The 21,162-nt window shown below is 32.6% G+C and overlaps 1 protein-coding gene across 3 annotated transcripts in view; it reads left to right on the forward strand.

Moving 5' to 3' along the window:
- Positions 1 to 21,162, forward strand: part of CADM2 (cell adhesion molecule 2) — a 1,075,698-nt gene that overhangs the window by 444,248 nt on the left and 610,288 nt on the right. The window lies entirely within an intron of this gene.

Here is a 21,162-nt window from a genome sequence, read left to right on the forward strand (position 1 = left end):
CAATGTTTTCAAGGATAACATTGAAAAGAGTGCTAAAATTAAAAAAAAGGAATTTATCTGGAATTCCTCTAAGCAAGAGAAATAAATGTCTTACTAAGATATAAATATATGCAAACTGTCACAAACATATTCTGTTTACTCAAAAAAAGCAGTTGGTAGATTTCTTATCAGTGTCTTTGTCCTTTGTCCCTACCTCTCCATCATGCACATTTAAAAAAAAATTAATTCCAAGTAGAAAAAGTGGTATAGGGCTCAAAAGAAAATGTTCTGCTATAAATTACCCGACAATGATTCTCTTTTGGGAACAATAATAGCTAATTAAATGAGCTGAAGAGGTATTTTCTTTTTATTTTATTCTCATATCCTATTTTCAGCTTTTTAAAATATAACCATGTGTAGGTATAATAAAGCCAAGCTATCTTTATTTCAGACTGTCTTTTAAGAATTTTGTGTAATCAGATTTTCCAGTAAGTTTCTGCAAAGCAGAAAAGGTCTGGGAAATGTTCCAGAACTTCTTACTTGACCAGGAATGTGACCATAAGTTTCCAGAAGAAGTGCACTAACAAGTTAGGATTAAGAAGAGATTAAGATCATGTTTTAAGCTGTGATTTTCTTCATATTTCCTAGAATCATGTCATTAAAATTTTATTGGGACCGGTCTTTGAAAATTACAATACTTCACCTTGTGTATCAAATTACTTTTAAGAGGAGAATGATCCATGAAACTGCTTCCACATATATGATTAATTTATATATCTAAGTGATGCTTCATCTCCAGAAAATTGTTGGTAACCTCTAAAAACAAGAATCATTTATTAAATTGTGACATTACTCAATTATGAAAATGTATAGCTACCATAATTTTGGGGAATGTGGAAAAATACATTTGAGGAAATATAAAATAGAGCAAGTAGAGCTGCCTAAATGGCTAACCTATCAATTAAACAGTACCGTAATTGCAAGCCAAAGATAACAGCTCAGTTTATCCAAGTCTAAGAATTTAGACATTGTATGGAATTGTGTAATTGAATGCATTTTATAAGTCAAAACTATTTGATTAAAAGATCAAATAATACAGAGGTATGTGAGTGGCTCAATCAGTTAAGCATCCCAGTCTAGATTTCCGCTGTGATCATCATCTCACAGTCATGAGATGGAGTCCTACCTTGAGCTCCACACTGTGTGTAACCTGCTTAAGTTTCTCTCTCTCTTCCCCCTTGCCCTTCCCTCACTTGCATGTGCATGTGTGCATGCTCTTTCTCAAAACAAACAAACAAACAAACAAAAAGATCAAATAGTACAAGTTAAAATGTCCACTGTTCTTTACCCTGAAATGTGTTCATTAGAGTCTAGGTTTTTCATAGTTTAAACATCTAGGATTTAGCCTTTTCTTGACAGTTTAAGAGCTAATAGTTGCCTAATCAATCTATGAATAGTATAAAAGTCAACACTGTTATGTCATAATTCCTCTTATAAAAGCACTTAGTTTTAAAAGTCCTCACTTTCCGAATTCATACTAAAATATTAGAATATGAAACAGCAGGCATTGTTTGTGTTTGAAATCCTTCCTTTGGAAGGTAACAGCTATATTGTCAAATCATCCTTAGAAACTGCTGCTATCTTTCAGCAGTTTATGAAAAATCACAATAGCATCAACACTATTTCCTATAAATAATTAACTTCGTGCAAAAACTTCTGTCATCATTTGATTCTATATAAATCTCCTCGTACAGGCTATTGAAAACATGTTCCTACTAGTAGTTAATTACATTTTTCTTTGGTTAATTCTAACATTAAGGAAAGTCTGTTCTTAGAGATGAAACACGGATACTTTTGTTATGTACTTTGTATACCTAAACTCCAATGGAACAGCAAGCTTTGTGACGTAACATTTGAAACCATGAAGCAAGTTGTTTTATTATAGTTAACTCAGGTATAGCTTTTGTCCTATTTCAGCTGTAACTAGGTAGTCATCCTTCTGGTTGCCCTGAGAGTACTACTCCAGGAGTGACTTCCCCCATAAGTGATTTCTGAATCGCCTTGTATAAAATGTATCATTAGTTATGTAATGCTGGCTATGTTACTATGAATTACCAAATACTTTCTCATGGGTTATAAAATTCTTATTGATCATAGATGTGCATATAATTCATATCTAAAATGAAAAAAGGTTAAAATAGTTCATGAAAATTTATTTATACATTTAAATAGTAATAGCAAAACAATATTCTCACCAAAGTTAAGATGCAGATTTAGAAAAAAATATATAGAAATACACATCAGCCTTACTAAGGAAGGGATTATATATTATACAAAACTAACTGAAAGATGTTTATGTGGCAGTCTACATCCCTCATCCGTTTCTATTCTTTCTTGCCTTGATGTAGTTTTAAAAATCACATTGTTTTGCCTCTGTGGGCAGATTAGATTATCAGGGCTGAGCCATGATCTAGAATAATAAGCAAAGTTAGCAAAGTACTAATAGGTTGCTTGGTAAAGGAGATGAGCTGGGGGAAATCAGAATGAACATATGGCAGATCATGTAATGTGAGTAAAATATGGGGTTAACAAGACAGAATTGAGTGGGGGGTGTGTATGTGTGTGTGCATGTGTATGTGTGTTCATGTGCATGTGTGTTATGTGTTGTGTATGTGTGTGATACAGTGAAGGAAAGCAGAGAGAATGATCAACTACTGGGGACATGAATGGGCAAAGACTTCACATGAAACTTAGTGTGAAGACAAGCCTAGAAAATTTCAAGCTGTCCAGGAAGGCTGAAATACAAGTCCTTTTGTGTCCTGCCTAGGGGTTTTTATCTTTAGGTCAGCGGAATCCAGTAGTAGACAAAACAAAGACAAACCAAATATGATATGTTTTTGTTTTTTATAAGAGACACTCAGGAGACAAGAAAAAGATTGATAGGAGACTATCACTATAATCTGAAAATTATGAATAAAAAGATGGAGAGAGATAGAGAAAATGGATGGGGGGAGTAGGAATAAGTCTAGGATATAGAGAAACAGTGGACTAAGAAGCAAGGATGTTTTGGTGTTGCACCTTGTGAGACATGATTCAAAAACTCCAGCTGATGAAAGTATATGGGAGATAAGGGAAAAGAGATCTTGAATCTAGACAGTTCTTTTAAGAATTTGGTCTATTAAGGGAAGAGAAGATATGAACTAGGATTGGATGATGTTTCCTTAACTATAAAATGGAGATTATATAACTATTTACTTAATAAGCTTATTGAGAAGATTACACTACTGAATAAATTAACATGGTTTGAACTGCGCCTAATAGGTAGGTAGTAAGAGCTAAATTAATATTGGCTATTATTACTTTATTTAACAAGTTGTAGATCCTGAATCTCAGATTCCTGCTCTGTAAAACTAGGATAATGATGCCTATATTCAGTGCCTATACTCATGCTTATTTTCATATTTCAGCATTCTCTCTACTTCCTTCTCAATGTATGTCTCCCTTCACCTCTCTCTCTCTCTCTCTCTGTCTCTCTCTCTCTCTATCTCACACACACACACACACAGGCAGAGTCCTGTCTAGCTAATCCTCATATGTCATCCACATCAATGTACATGCTGTGAAGAAGGAGTCAGGAGTCAGTAGAAGTGTTAAAGACATAGTGAAGCTACAAACGTGTGAGAGGGTGGTTGATGTGTAAAAGACCTTGAGAAGGTGAAAGGATTACTTTGGGACTTAAACAAATTGAATGGAAAAAACAATGGTTACTAATGGTAATTCTACAGGTGCAATGAATTTAGGTTGCTGAGAATTTGAATGGGGTGTAGGTAACAATTTTAAAATTGGCACCAAAATTTTGGAGGACTATTGAGTGGGGAAAAAAGAAATAAAAGTACTTTTGAGCTAGCCCTGAGGTTGAAATAACTGACTTCTACTTAATCGCATTGGTATCTTCAGCCTAAGTCTTTTTCAGCCTATATGGACACATGAAGGGGTGAGGTTTTACAGAGTTAGCTAGGAAAGATGACAAGGTGTGTTAGACAGTGGTAAAGTTTAACTATAAAATGATAGGTCTCTTAGTTGTGAAACAAACAAACCTAATACCGGATGGGGTTTCCCTATCATTAAGAAAAAAATAAAGGATCAATGGGTTTGGAAATCTCCATGAAATTGAAGAACTTAGATAGATGGTAGCAATGAATGAGTGAGAGATTTAGAGAGACTGAGTCCAAGAACTGGTAACTGACATCAAAGATATGGTTGGAAGTATCAAATTTATTAGGGCTTGTAACTCATTTTAGGTACAGCCTTGGGAACAAGATGCCAAAGTGAGCTGTGGCAGAAAGACATTGTAGAGGTAGCAGAAGCCGGAGTATAGTGGCAGAGAAGAGGAGTGACCTGAAAATTGTTGATTGGAGAGACTTGCATATTGGAGAAGAGCAAGAATTTCTGCAAAAATTACTAGTTTCAAGTTTGTAAAATAGAAATTTTGGGTGAATCTCCACACCCCCAAATTGTGGGGAAGATTTAAATGGCTGACTTCTGTGGTTATTTTCAATTCTAAAAGTCTATGGTAAATTATACTAGAAATAATTGGAATTAGAGGTTTTCATTTCACGCATTGGAGGGAGAGTTGAGAACTATTTAGACTAACGGTACCAAAACTTTAGTGTAAATAAAACATCCCCAAAATAGTGTGATCAAATATGAATTTGAGACCCTGATCTTACACATACTCATTCAGTATATACCCTTTGAAAGAGCTGTCACATTTTATTATTATTTTAAGAAGCATTTCTTATAGCAATAATAAGCTTTATAAATAGTTCTATAAAATATGAGCTAAGTACTGAAATCTCTAATGTTACCCTAATATTTCCATCTGTATCTCTAAGATTATAGTTATCTCATACTATTTAACACTTTTTTGATGCTCTCTCAGGAAAAAATATCACTGTGCTCTGATCATAGTGCTCATTATCAATTTGAGCAAGAAAAACAGAACAGAGCTCTAAGCACTTCTAGTAGATACTTAAGGTGATGCATTTCATTTGTTGAGTTATATTAAAAATATATAATATACATTATATTATGTATTATATATTATATGTTATATATATAAAGAGAGAACATATACACATTAAGATCTCAATTTAAAATAAAAACATACAAAAATAAAATAAAAACATATGCATTCCTTTCTGAGTCCTTCTTTTTTTCAAAAAAGAGAATTTTTAAGCAAATAAAATATTAAATATGGAATATAATTTAAAACAGCTAGCCACTCTTTGAAGTCCATATTTAACCAAGACCAGAGAATATATCAAGTGACTGGCATGAATTTATGTCCAAGACTACCCTGTAGAGTGATCATTTTATCTATATATGCATTTTTTTTTAATACAAGGAATGAGTGTGTGTGTATTCCTCCTTCAAACGGCTGCTAGAATTACATTTTTCCCCCTGTGGTTGGTGAACGAACTCAGTTAGGAAAACCATTATGGATTGCCTCATTAGAGGATTCCTGAAATTGCTTACTTGTAACTACCCGCCTGGAAAGCAATCTCTTGCTCCTTTGCCAGAGCACTGGAGAAGTGGGGGTTATTGAACCCTCTGTTCTGTAAAGAGCTAGCAAATAAAGATAGGTTATGCTGAAAGAAATCACAAAACTCCATTGTGCAGATGAATTCTGATTTGCATATTGCCCCACAGACCCAGAGAATAGAATTGTCTTTGCCAATTATAGGTTGTATAGAAATATGGCTAGACTAACAATCAGTTTCCTTTTTTCTTAGAATAGAGCTTTAGTGTACAAGTTTAACTATTTCTCTGTGCACTGCATTATTTGAATGAATCAAAAGAGAATGTCTACAGGAAATGATGCTTATAATCATATCAGCACACATACATCACAGCACTCAGATTATAATTTGAAGAGCAACTAATTCACCCACCGGCTGGGATCAAAATCTTTCTTTTGGAATCCTGGGGCCTGGTTACCCTCTAAGTTTGCTCTGTATTTCCAGTGCCTATTACAGTTCCTGACATCTGTATGCAATCAGTAAATGTTTGTATTTTCAAAACTAATGATAGTTTATATCAATTTACTTATTAATTTTGCTAAATTTATCATTTGCTAAATTTTAGCAAGATCACATTTCTAAAGTTTTCTTAATATCTAGTTCAATTTAAATTGATTTCCTTTTTCATTAGGAAGAAGTAAGCTTCAGTAATTATTCTTTTATTATTGTTTATATTCTTAAAGACTCTCACTAAACGCTGTTTTTTTATCAGCTAAAATCTGTGTAGTTTAATTTTTTTCATAAATTTCAGTTTTAAAATTTTATTATTTCTGCTACTTCACCTTAACTTGGCTTAATATTTTAATTTTCACTTCAATCTTGAGACCTCCAAACTAAGTACATAGCTCTAAAAACCAACAAACTGTTATTAAAATATTGTGTCAAACTTTGAGATTTCTCTTAAAATTTCAATGTAATTATACATTCATTCATTCACTCATCTATTCAACAAATAAGGGCCCATCATGTTTTAGAAACATTTATACATGTTCAGAAAATAGCTATGAAAAAACAAACTGTTATGTTTATTTATAATTTCTTTATAATTTATAAATTTATTTATAATTTATATATATATTCCCATTCTGCTATGGTTTTTTATTATGTCCCTTGATTTTTAAAAATATTATAATATTAAATCTTATTTTGATAGAATTTTATACTATCAATTTCTGGTAATGCCGAAAACTAAAGGCCATTTTGAAGTCTAATTTCAATATTATCTTTTAAGATTCTAAACACTCTACTTAATTTAGTATTATCTAAAAACAAAAATAAAATTGCTAAGCCATGATCTTTCAGCACCTAAATTCGTTGCTCGTGTTAACACGACTCATTTATTTTTTTTAATTAATTTATTTTTTTGAGAGAGAGACAGCATGAACAGGGGAGGGTCAGAGAGAGAGAGGGAGACACAGAATCTGAAGACAGGCTCCAGGCTCTGAGCTAGCTGTCAGCACACAGCCTGACGCGGGGCTGGAACCCACGGACTGTGAGATCATGACCTGAGCGGAAGCTGGAAGCTCAACCGACTGAGCCACCCAGGGGCCCCAACACGATTCATTTAAAAGCTAAGAAAAATCTTGCTGAGTCTCTCTCACTGTCTATTTCTAATGTTTTCTATCCACAATAGAGATATTGTACTGTGAAATAATTAGATATACTAGTATATAGTGATTGGTTCTAACTTGTCAAATATTTACATTTAGGGATTATGTGTGAGCATCAATTTTCTCATTTTATTTTTAGGCCCTGTTCTCAATGAGTTATACAAATAACAGATGCCAGTTCAGCATAATTCATACCACAGTTCATACCAATTCACACCTTTATGTACCAAAACATTTATATTTTTTCTCCATTAGACCCTAGTAAATCACTTCTATTTTATGACACCTCATTAGAAACATCCTACAGGGAATTTTTCTTCTTAAATCTTAATATACTTGCATAAATCACAATTTTGTTATTAATCACATATTTCTTAGCTTTTAATATGAACTTTTCTTAGTTTTTCAATATAAAAAAGAGCATTGTTATTAAGAAAAATATACTGAAGGAAAGAAAACTAACTCATTACCTCACTGTGCAAAATAATTCTTCTCATTGATACTCCACAATCACTGTACTCAGAATTATGTGTTAATGTTTCAATGTGTCTTAGCCTGGTTTCTTAATTATAGATAATAATGACAATGATGATGATGTAATTGGAATCAAGGTAATAGATGACTTTGAATTCTTCTTTTGTTTTTTTGTGCATAATATTAGTTTTTTAATATATTTCTAACCACTAAAATTTCATCAAAAATATAATTTTTATTACAAAAATTTATTTTATACTGTGAGTTTTAACAATAATTTATCACCATATTATTTGGGGACATTCAGTTGGTTTTCAGGGTTTTATTTTTGTAGAATATATAATGCCACAATTAGCACTTTGAATACAAATGATTTTCTATCCATTATGGCTGTTTGGTTTCCCACTTCTGGGGATTGAAAGCAACCACATTTAATACTTTTCTATAAAATAAGGGAAAAAAACAAGTATTGAGTACACTCTTTGACAATCAACCTGGTAAAATTATGGTTAATGATTACTTCTTATGAACAGGTGTAGATTCCAATCCAGGTCTGGTTCCAAGACAAAAAAATAATAGTAAAGGGTTATATACCACATTCTGAAATATTTTTTTTTATTTTTAACCTATGGGCTATATATGCAAAAATAACCATAAAGAACAGAGTGATAGATACTTCATTTTATTTCTCATTTAGTATGGTTGCATTTTAACACCTGCTGTTCACAAAGACAAAGTTCAGAGGATAATAACCATGTAGAAGGAATTTGAAATGAGTTTTGGGAACTGTATTTTGGGGAGTATAGGAGAAAAGTTCACACATAACTTACTAATGAGATGATTTTAGTTATTGCGAAATTCTGGTTGAATGTAAATTAATTTATCACTTTCTCTGTGAGTTGTAAACAAATTCTTCTGATTTTTATTCTATAGTTTTTCTATATAATATTGAAACTATTCAGTGATTTAGTGTAAAATCACATATCTATTCGCTTTAATATCTCTAGCCAAAATAATTGTGATCAATTAGCTCAATCAACAAATTTATCCTCTAATATGCATGCATTTGGGGGCATTTAACTGCCCCCAAAATCTTCATAGACAATCTACTAATACAAATAAAGAATATGGATAAGGCAATGTAGAGATAGCATTTCCATTCTAGAATTTTCTAACCAAAATATTCAATTATGAGGAACAAAAGTAGAAGGTTAAAGTAATTTAGGGTCAGACTCAGTCATCTTCTTACTGTATAATATAAATCAAGTTGGTTTTATTTAATGTAAAACATTTTTATAAATCAAAGTAATTATTTCATTTTATTACATTACTTTTTGAGAAATTCAACCTAATGCATTTCCATTAGGATAATTGCTTACATGCAATATATTTTAAGATTAAATGGTAAGACTAGTACATTGCAATTATAAGACAGAGTACCTTAGAGTTAATGTATGTCTGTGCCGTTTTTAGAAGTACTTCTTCAAATTCATCAGTGGCAAAAGTAGAAAAGATGGCAGAGATGCATAACTTATGTCTGAGTTTGGAGGAGTTATAGTATTATATCACTGGGTATGCTTCTGGGTCTAATGAAGGTGTCATTCCATTCTGTTTATAATTGGGAAAAATGGTTGTTACTCAATGTTGTGAATACCCAGAGATGAAACAAGCCCCACTTCATTCTTTAGCCTCCCATTTCCTCCAAAACATTTGATCTTTAGTCTCTCCAAGGCTTAATCTGTCTGCAAAATTAGTAAGTTGATTTGGCCCTTCTAAGAGACTCTTCTAAATATTAAAATTGTATTGATTTACTTTACAAACATATAGTGACCTTAAAAACCTGTATGAGAGCTAGCTGAGGGCGACAAATACACTCTCAGGTTCGAGTCCTCGTCTTGCTGTACCACTGAAAACTAATGCAACTTTGGATCTCAATTTAGTCAACTTCAGTGAGATTTATTTCTGAACATCCATGGTGATAACATAGGCACTTTGATTCCCTTAGGGGTAAAAAAGAAGTTTGTGACCCAATGCAATGAAACTGTGTAACATTGTTTTTTGTTCTAAGTTTATTTATTTATTTTGAGAGAGAGAGAGAGGGAAAGAGAGAGAGTGAGCATGAACAGGGAAAGGGCAGAGTGAGAGGGAGAGAGAGAATCCTACGCAGGCTCCACACTGTCAGTGCAGAGCCTGTCGTGGGGCTCAGGCTCACAGACCGCAATTTCATGATCTGAGCCGAAACCAAGAGTCGGACACTTAACCAACTAAGCAATCCGTGTGTCCCCATAGAATATCGGTTTTATCACTTTTTATTAATGTGCTTCCTGATCGTCACTTTAACATTAAATATTATTCTCCACATGAAATCATAATTTTTACAAGCTGTCAAATATTTCATATATTTTCCTTGCCTTTGATATTTTCTTTCTTCAATTTTAATCTCCCCATCTTTAAAATAACTAATAATTTTCAAAGAAATTTAACATTCACAATTTTCAATATATTGTTGGCAAAATCAATAACATTGTAAATGATCCTAATTAATAATGCCAGTTAATATGATCATTAACATTATGGATTGATAAATTTTCACATTACAGCTCAATGCTGTACACTTATAATTAATATTATTCTTAGTTTTATAATCACAAATAAAAATCATATTTATAATTGAATTTTCCCCAGATTGATGCTGGCATTCAATAATATTAATATCCATAAATGTTTCATATTTTTAGATACTTTTTATGTTAGACAGAGTTATATATGAATATAATCGACCAGATTTCATTTTCCCCATCCTTACCTTGGCTAACACTGCCCACAAAGATAAATATAAACTTCATTTTTATTTTCTCTGTATTATAATTCTGGATTTATAATCTTGGTGCAAAAATCATCCAAATAAAGCAATGCTGCCTAAACACCAGAAACAAACAATACACACATATGAAAATATTTTTACAAGGCAACTATCTTCTATATAAAGGGACACACTGGCAGCAAAAAGAAAAATTACAGGTGAAAGAAATCAAGCAGATTAACTGGAATAAAGCAGGTGCTCCAGACAGTAAGGGTGAGGGAATCTATGAAGAACCACATGGAGTCGATATAAAACTTTAAAAAATATAGAATTAATAGGATTGATTGAAAGGAGTAATAGATGAGGAAGTGAGAAACAGAGAGAAGGGGTCAGAGTGTAAGCAGACAAGGAGTAAAAAGTCACAATAAATTAACTGAAAATATATGTATGCAGAGACATTTTGGATCTATTAAATATCCAAATTCATCCCCTGCCTCTTTTTCAACTTGGTAACTTCACTGCAGCTTCACTGGCCTTTTGGCTTTTCCTTAACACACACACACACACACACACACACACACACACACACACACACACACACGCATACATGTACATGCAATCATGTACATGCCCTTATACACGCAGACACTCCTGATCAAGATTTTCCCACTCACTGTTCTCTCCGGAATGCAGGTCTCTGAGATATCACCAGATGTCAAGGACATCTTATAAAGAAAACTTTCACTGTGTTTAAATTGCAGTCCCCATTCACATTTCCACAATTCATATCTTTCTTTCCTCCTCAATTTTTTTCCATACATCATCAAACTGACTGTATAATTGGCAATTATTTGTTTTGTACAATCTCTGTTTCCCAATTTCGTAAAATAAACCCAGTGAGTATCAGGCCTTTGGTGCGGACTAAATCCTGCTAGTGGACCACGATTAGAACCGTTCCATGCACAATTTGATTTTTTAAATCAATTAATTAATATAAAGCATTACAGAAATAAGTTTAGGCACTGTCCCTGTCCAGTGGGAGTTGTAATCTAAAAAGGAAGACATTCTTACAACATTTCTGCTGACTCTGAAGTAGTAAACACAAGTATTTTGTACAATTCCTGGGGCATAATAAGTGCTAAATATTTGCTATCAGTATTACTGTCCTCTATCATCAATATCATCATTATCATTATTATAACTATTATCAAATGAATACATACACTGTTTGTCCAGTCCCAGAAAGAACTCTGAATGAAAGTAGTTTCTGGTAACATGGTTTTGTTGATTACCGAACTGAAATAGGGAATTTAAATAACTTGCCTAAAGAAATAGGGCTAGGATGCTGCAAAGTTAAAATGCAAATATAAATCTGCCTACATCTAATGCTTGCAATTTTTCATTAAACTTTGCTTGCTTCTTATTAAGTTTTGCTTCAAAAACTGTTTAATTTAGTAATAAAATGCCATATGCAGTACACACTCATGAATTTGTATTTAAATCTATAGACAAAAAATTCTACCATGAAATGTGCCAACAAAGTTTTTAAATTATACCCCATCAAATGAGGTATTAATATGTTGTCTGCAATGATATTTAAGTGGTCAAAACTTGTATAAAGTATGACATAATATACACATTTGTAAATCTCAAAGCGAATTTTATTCTATTAATATTTATTTAAATACAATAAGAAATACATATATATGTATATATATTTGTATTGAGGAACTCAGATTACTTATCTGTTTATTTGTTCTATCAACAGTCACTTATTGAATACTTACATCAGATGCATCCTACAGTTTGGAAATAAGACAAAATCAAATAATTCCTATCTCAAGAAATTCATAGAAAGAGGGACAAAAATGAATAATGATCACACTGCACTTTGATAACGACTGAGTGTGGCCACAATGCAATGAGAGAACAGGTTACATTCTTGGAAAAGATAACCATGAATTGAGTATTTTAAGAAGCTGACTAGATGAAAGAGAAATTTTTTTGAAATAATATAAAACTATACAGTTACAAAAATATATTACAAAGTGCTTATTATATATGAGATTGCAATGTACATACATTCATCTTCCAAAGTGTAGACCAGATGCTAGTCCTAGATGCTATTCTAAATAATCATCACAATTTATTTTTTACCTCAAGAGCATTTTCTCCTGTGTTATAGCTATTTGATACTTTTTATTTTCTCTAGTAGACTACAAGTTAATTGAGGACAGATATCAGTTTCTTTTTTTCATTTTTGTGTCTCTATTGTGTTTATCAGAGTGTTTATACACAGCATTCAATAATGAGAAAATTAATGAATGAAAGAGATGATGAACTTTGTTACTCAGTGATTACAAAATAAACATGTAATCAGAGGCCAGGGCATTAATTTAATTAAAATTTATAGAAGAGTTATGTATTCAACAAGGTCCATAAAGAGACATAGAAGTGCCCTATCATTGTACTTTCATAGTCTTATTCATGTCATAACAACACCACAGTCAGTAGGATATTTCTGAATGGTGACTTCCTCAGATTTCAGCAAATCTTTCCTGTAGCATCATTTAACCACTGACTCTGACAGAAAGTTAAACATTTGCTCTGCTTTACAGCTTTCCTTATTTGAAAAAGAATTAACATTTGAAGATAAGGATAAAAAGATTATTAGAATATTTTATGAAAGATTTTCTGTGCCTCTTCAGTAGTATGTTTATACATCACTTCTGGAGGCTAAATATTTAAATTACTTAAGATTAATATGTGTTTTGTCCATTTCATAGTTCTAATGCATATGGCAATAAAATTCAAAACCACGCCATCGGTTGAACTGTTTTTTTAAATTGCCATATTACCCTCGGAGGTGAAACTCTATGATTCAAGGGAAAAGTGTTAAATCCTGAGGACAGGTGCCATAAAATATAAATCTACATCATCCTAGAAACTACTGGGGAAACTATACTTGGAGAAGTGGAATATGACATGTAAGGAAACATTTTAGACACTGTTGTTGCCCTTTATATTTTAGGTGTTATATTTTGAGAGAGACTTACTGTGATATTAGTTTTATGATAAATTACTTGATTTTAGATTTCATTCAACATATCTATTCTGCTAAGAATAATATTTAATTTGCTTTTATTGTGGTTTTAAAATATGGTTTCATTGTTCAGAATCATAAAGCTTTGCCCCTTAGACATACAGGCAATAGATTCTGTAGTACATGAAGAATGCTAAAGCCGCGGCTACCCTCCACTTCATTCATCTTGTTTATTCAAGATCACATCCCATCTACACCACAAGTTGTGGCTACAAAGAATTGCGTAAGCATTAGTATTTTGCAAACATATTCACAGAATTTTTATTACCTTCATGCCCCAGTGCTACGACTACGCAAATGACATTCAGCAGACATCCCAGGTTGTTGTGCTGAATCAATAGTATTTCTGATTCAGGGGTCCCACAGCTTTTAAATATTTGTTTGTGTTTACAGATATGAGATAAATTTCCTCTTTCTGCCATGTCTATAGAATTCTGTTCAAGGCTAAGGTATGATTATTAAAATACATTGACCGTTGTACTTTACAATGCAGCGGTTCTTAGCTGCCTTTAGTTAGGGCAAAGCTAACATTTGTTTAATGTCCTGAGCCTTTCTATGTGCCAGAGGTTATAATAAAAGAAAAGAAACAAAACAAATCACAAAACAAAGGTTGACGTTAACTGTATATAATCTTAGCAAATGTATCTAATTAGATTTTTACATGTAATTGGTGTTCTTTTGACTTTTTTATGAAGCTATTTAAATTGTCAACGTGTGCTATTTATCTTGGGTAAATGTCTTCATGATTCTAAACAAATATTGAAAAAATAAAACATTCAGTCCTACTTGGTAGTGTGCCAGCATGTATAAGACATAGCCAAACCTGTGATTTTCCCTGTAAATAGTGTGTGTGGGATCTGCATGTGTAGGTGTATGTACAGATGTAATGCCACATATTTATTCCTGCATTTAAACAGATTTGTGACCTTGTCACAGTCACTTAATCATTTGTTCTGTGTAGGCGTCAGTTGTCTCATTCAGAAATGGAGACTGTGGGGCTAGCTTCTCAAGTCCCCTCTACCTCTTTAATAATAGTGAAAAATAATAATAATAATTGTTGATTCTCTTGGACTTCTTGTATGAAGAGCAAACCAGTCTTTGGCATTTCACTTTATATTTTTTTTCATTAGGAGTATAAATAAAAGCCTCTTATTACAAGCATTTATTAAAAGCACTACAAGTATTTATTAAAAGATAACATTACTTCCTAAATGCCTGCGAGGGAAGATTTCTTTATAGAAATGGTAGCCCTCCCCTCTCCCCAGGTGAAATAGTACATGGGGGTTTAAAGTGTCCCTTCTATTATGTCAAATACACTTGTATAAATTATCAGTGCCAGGAGAGGCATCACTGGTATTCATACAAATTTAAGAATAATTAAGTTGAATAAGATTTCCCTGAGTGTTAAATAGTTTTAAGTTACAGAATAAAGTTGGAGGATATTTGAAAGCATGACTCCAAAACCTGACTGTAAGGTATTTTTCAAATGTAATATCTTTCTTTAAATGCAGAATATATATTTTTTCTGAATATAATTCCTTCTTAGCACATAACGGAATACTATACTCACCTCTTTATTTCCTATTAGAAGGTATATTAAAGTGTTGACTTAAATATTGCAATTATATTAACATAAATGTAGAAAACACACAATCAGTTCTTACAATTCTCATATGTTCATAAGGATATTTAGAGCAAAGGCAGCCTTAGATGTTAACTAATCCAGAAGTCTCATTTTACAGATAATGGAGAAAAGAAGGGAGACTGATAAAAGTAGATGCCTATAGTTTCTCTGCTAATTGGTGGTGGAGTTGATACTAGACTTTATGGTCCCAGGACAAGGACCCCTCTAGCATACTAGACTGACTTGCTTTTGATGCAAATTGGTTCCAGTGGATTAATTTTCAAATGAGTACTTGCTTCTGGATGGCAGGTGAAGGGTCTGGGATGTCAGACTAAGGTGAGGAAACAGGTAAACAGAACAAGACTGAAAAGTTGTTCCTATCAAAATAAATGAGCTGTCTGCCTGCTTCCTATGGGAAGATCTAAATGATTAACCTTTCTGTTCCAGTGAAACTAAAGCATCAAATCAGTGAAGGAAAACCTATCAGCCAAAGGCTAACTCTTGTTATATGTGGACGGCATCATGTAGGGGACATGGTGAAAGCATCTGGGATAATTTTTTTAAATGTCATATATAATCATAACCTAATTTACCTGTCTCACAAATATATTTCAATTAAAAAAATGAAAATAAATATATCACCAAATCCACTTGTGAGAATCCAGAGAAAAGTTAGTTTAGTTGATTTTATTTATTATAATCTGAATCAAATATATGCACACACACACACATACACACAGACAATTTCAATATCAAGTTACAGAAAATTGTGTTGAGCAGAAGATTTAGGTTTGCTGTTCAGGCTAACAACTAATTTAGAACTTATATTAAAATGCAGAATAAATAAAATAATAAACAGAATAATGAAATAACATATAAAAATATATAATGAATGACTCAATTTCACCAAATGTGAAAATGTGTTTCCATTAAATTTGATATTTAAGTGCTGTAAAGTCTTGCAATTACACAAAAGTATAATAATAAAATCTCTGACTATAGATTTACTAGTTGCTTTATATACCAAAATCATGTTATATTATATATTTGTTATATATGTATTATATCTACTAAAACTTTATAGTTTAGGTTTTTCTTTAGATACTTTGTGATAGCAAATGTATAAATAAAACTTATTGTGCCTGAAAAAAGGAAAACAAAGTGGAAGGAGTATGAACTTAATTCAAACAGAACTAGACTTGAGTCCAGCTGTACTCTTTGGGCAAGTTTCCTAATCTTCTTAATTCTAGGTTAAACATAATTAACTGGAATGCATTGAAGATTTAATGAGATAACATATAAGCAGTGAGGCTAGTTTAATGTTTGTTTGTTTGTTTTTTGAAATAAATTCTAGACTCCTTTCAACATATTTTCTCAGGCTGTAAATATTGATGCACAAAAACAGGTAGATAATGAAAAATTACAGTGAAGCCTCGCATTTCAATTTCTTAAGCATAAACACATACATTTATTTAGACATCTGGAGAAAAAGGGATGATGGCCTTTTAATTTACATTTACATATTATTTATATTTAACATAAGGTACTCAACACAAAATAGACATTTATAATGGGATAATTAAAATATCATTCAGTCTCACCAGAAAAAATGTGAATGCTTCTACATTTTCAGAATTTAAAAAAATTGGCACCATTTAACAAAATCCAGTGGTGAAAAGCAAAATTACATACTGTTCAAATTAGTTATGATCGTACTCATGTCAGGAAAAGAAATATATTTCAGTGTTTGATAAACATCTGTGTTTTGCATTTTTACAACTGCTTCAGAAAGCTTTCCCTGTTAATACTGCCTAGAAGAAACAGTTTGTCTTTGAAAACCCATGAGGTTTTCCTCACATCTTTTGGACATCTCACTTTCTCCCTCATAAAATAGGGACTGCAGACACATTATATACTCCCTTCTGGTCTATAAACCCATTTTCTTTAAAACTCTCAGAGTGCCAAGCATAGTGACTTTTACACTGTTCGCTCTCAATACTGTATTGGTAAATGAATGAATTACCAATTCAGTGTTTGCTATTCTGTGCACAAGGCTGATGTCTTTAAAATGACATTTTATTTAAATTACTACCCAACAATGTTATTCTAAAAATCTTTAAATCCATTTTGTATTTAGGAACACATTAACAGCGGTCAATAATTTAGCTATTAATATGAAGTGTCATTTCACCGGGGATCCATCCTGTGAAATGGATGATATGGAAGCATTTATTTAAAAGAGTTTTTAAAGTACTTATGTGCAGTCCAAAGCACTCAATTTCTAAGCTAAATGCTTCACTAGTTCACTCTCTGGCAAGTCTGTAGGACTTTGGCTTTAAATTAGAGAGCCACACTTCCTCACATTCCGACTTGAAATATCACTTATATTCTGCACTGCTTTCTCACATGCTCCTGTAACTCAAATGATACATTATGGAGTACGTGACAGTTTGAAAAGGCTCTCATTAGCATTATTTTATTTGATTCTTAAAACAATACTGCTATTGTTAGGGAAAGCTTTTGTTTAAGTCCATTTTATGAATTAGAAATCCGAGACTTGAGAAGTGTAAAATGTATTTTCTTAACATTATTTATTTATTTTGAGGGAGGGAGGGAAAGGGGGAGAGAAAGAGAGAGAGGGAGAGAGAGATAGAGAGGGAGGGAGGGAGAGAGAGAGAGAGAGAAAGAGAGAGGGAGGGAGGGAGAGAGAGAGAGAGAGAGAGAGAGAGAGAGAATCTCAAGTGAATCCATGTTCTCAACACAGAGCCCAACAAGGGGCTTGAACACAGGAACTGTGAGATCATGACCTGAGCTGAAGTCAAGAGTTGAATACTTAACTGATTGAGCCACCCAAGTGCTCCCAAGACTTGAGGAGTTTAATCTTTGCCCACAGTTGCATATGCTGGGTGAGTGGCAGAAAGAGAATCAGTACCCAAGGTTCTGCCCAGTGTGTTTGCCCTTCTGTCTTCTTCTCACTGAGATGATTTTAAAAACAAAACAAAAAAATGCTATTACACCAACAGCAGCAGTGAATAGATATTGAAAGACAGAGTAGAAAAGGAACAATTGTATCGATGGAAACTTTCTGATGCAAAGTCTATCCAGTCACATGCTCTTTCTGGTCCTTTTGTTTCTTCTTTTACTTTGTTTGGACTTATTTTAATCTCCGTAATATTAATTTGCTTTGTGTTTGGGCACCTGGGTGGCTCAGTCGGTTGAGTGGCCGGCTTCGGCTCAGGTCAGATCTCACGTTGGTGGGTTCGAGCCCCGCGTCAGGCTCTGTGCTGACAGCTAGCTCAGAGCCTGGAGCCTGCTTCAGATTCTGTGTCTCCCTCTCTCTCTGACCCTCCCCCTCTCATGCTCTATCTCTCTCTGTATCCAAAATAAATAAAACATTAATTTGCTTCGTGTTTTCCAATACATTTAACACATACTGTTCGTGTTTATGGAAATTAAAAAAAAATAAACACAACAACAACAACAAAAAGGAGACAAAAGGTTGCACCAAGCAATTAGTCTTTATTCTTTGAGAGAGGTTATTAAACATTCTCTTTCTTTTGGACTCCCCAGAAATTTACCCCTACTTCATCCCAAGAGATAATCCTCAGATGAAAGGTCAGGAGCAGTTCCAATTTTGAAGTTGTTTTGTGGCAGCAAATGTGATCTTCTGCACAGTGTTCTCTCCTTTTTTTAAGTTATCATTTGAGGAATATGATAAAATATTTACCAAGAAAATTGTGTAAATACAATGACAGTATGGCCCTTACTATAATTTTATGAAAAGGAAGAATCACACTCATACATATGCAAACATGCAGACTTATAAACACAGAACACACACAGACACACACAGACAAATATTCTTAAATTTTGATTCAAAGAAACTAACCCTGACTCAAAATAACTTTAAATTTTAAAGTGTCCTGATGTTTCACAGATTACAAAACTGTCAATATTTTAAAAGTCCTGCACAGTTAACCATTGTTTCTTAACATAAAATAACTTTATTAGTGTATAGAATTAGGTAATTAAGTTTAAAAACAAACAAAAATTTTAATGTCTGTTGTGTACTTTTGACTAATAGGCAGTGATAAAATAAATACATGTAATATGGAGAGTAATTCTTTAAAATTATTTCACACTCCTTTTAACTTCTTCAATATGAATTTCATATATTAATATTAAACTTTGTGTACATGATCTTTAGTGTATTAAAAACATTTTTTTTCCTTTTGTGAGAGAGAGAGAGAGAGAGAGAAATAAAGGAGGGGTGGGGGCAGAGGGAGAAGGAGAGAGAGAATCTTAAGCAGGCTCCATACCCAGCACGGAACCCCTACATGGGGCTCAACATCTCACAGCCATGAGATCATGACCTGAGCCAAAATCGAGTCACTTAACTGACTGAGCCTCCATGTGCCCCCAAAATACTTCTTAAATTAACATGATTGATTCTTCTAGTTATATTCTGCTTGATAGTAGATCATCTTCAATTAGCAAATTCTATGTAGTTGTCATGAATATATATTTTTTTCTTGCTGTATATGTTAATATTCTATAACATGTTCATATAAATATTTTTTATGGTCAAATCTCTTGGATTTTAATCCAAAGTAGTAAGCTCTAGAATATTCTAACCTCAAATTTTCATGAAAAATAACATGTGATATATAATTTCAAATAACAAATAAGATATTATGAAAAATGATTATATATGATTCAAAACAAGGAGGATAGAGTTAATTATTTTTGTTTCTACTTACCAAAAACACTGTTTAATGTTCATCTTTAAAACTTATAGGGGGTATATAAAAGCTTTGGATTTAAAATGTTGTAAACTAGTATCAAATGATAAGACAATTTTGGAATATATGAAAAGAAATAGTCACAATTTTGCATAGATTGAGTACTCTTAAAATTTGGTTATAGCCTCTTACTTATTTCACCGTAATATTCATTACATGCATAAAATTCACCACATATAAAAATAATCATAAAAATTAAAATGATAAATGAGAATATTCATTTGACAAAAATCATCACGTATAGTAATAGCAAACATTTTTAAAAAGGAACCAAGAACAATTAAATCAAAATACCATCCAAATTAAAACTAAACTTGCATCTTAATTTTTTTTAATATAGGAGAAATCACTAACCCTTTTAGTTTTCAGAGTCCCACTAAGCAAACAGATGACACACTCAGAGTGTAACTAAAAAAATGAAGGAGCTAATGGTCAAGGGACTAGCAAAAATTTGAAGCTATTAGTACTCCTAGATTACAAGCAGTAAAGGGCTATTTAATAAAGGAAGTAAATGTTTGCTATAGAAACCAGATCTAGAATCAAAATGTCCATTGGTGTCAAAAAGTGCTAGTTGAATTACCCACTATATTAAAATGGCAGTCAAAACTCTTTGCCCACAAAATGTATGTCCACATTGAATTTAGACATTAAAAAGCTCACCAATAATACGTACCCATTAATTCAACAAACACTTCTCAAGTACCCACTATGAACCAAGCTGGAATGGTAAAGCACTGCCTGCAGTAACCATTGTTTTTGCATTTACTGAACTTGCAGTTCAGTGAGGGATATTAGTCATTAAACAAATATTAATACATATTAATGTCTAATCAAAAATTATGATATGTGCTAAGAATAACAACTACACGATGTAGTTTATAGCCCCATAAGATGCTTTATTGACTCAAAGCCACCATAACTTTTGACAGTTGCACTGGTCAGTGTAAATCAATGCAGACTGCATTCTTCAGATTCATAACCAAAACAACCTCTCTATGCATGTATGCTATGCTGTGGCCAGCAGAGCTGGCTAAATGAGTGAATGAAATTCCAATATATGCTTCCCAAAAAGTATTTTCCATGAGGCTAATCGACCTCATTAAGTTAATTTAGCTAAAAAAAAGTTTAAAAATTAAGACCAAAACAAAACATAAATTCAGAAGATTTAAAATTCCCTTTGTATTC

Source organism: Suricata suricatta, chromosome 5, assembly GCF_006229205.1.
Source record: "Suricata suricatta isolate VVHF042 chromosome 5, meerkat_22Aug2017_6uvM2_HiC, whole genome shotgun sequence".
NCBI classification, from domain to species: domain Eukaryota; kingdom Metazoa; phylum Chordata; class Mammalia; order Carnivora; family Herpestidae; genus Suricata; species Suricata suricatta.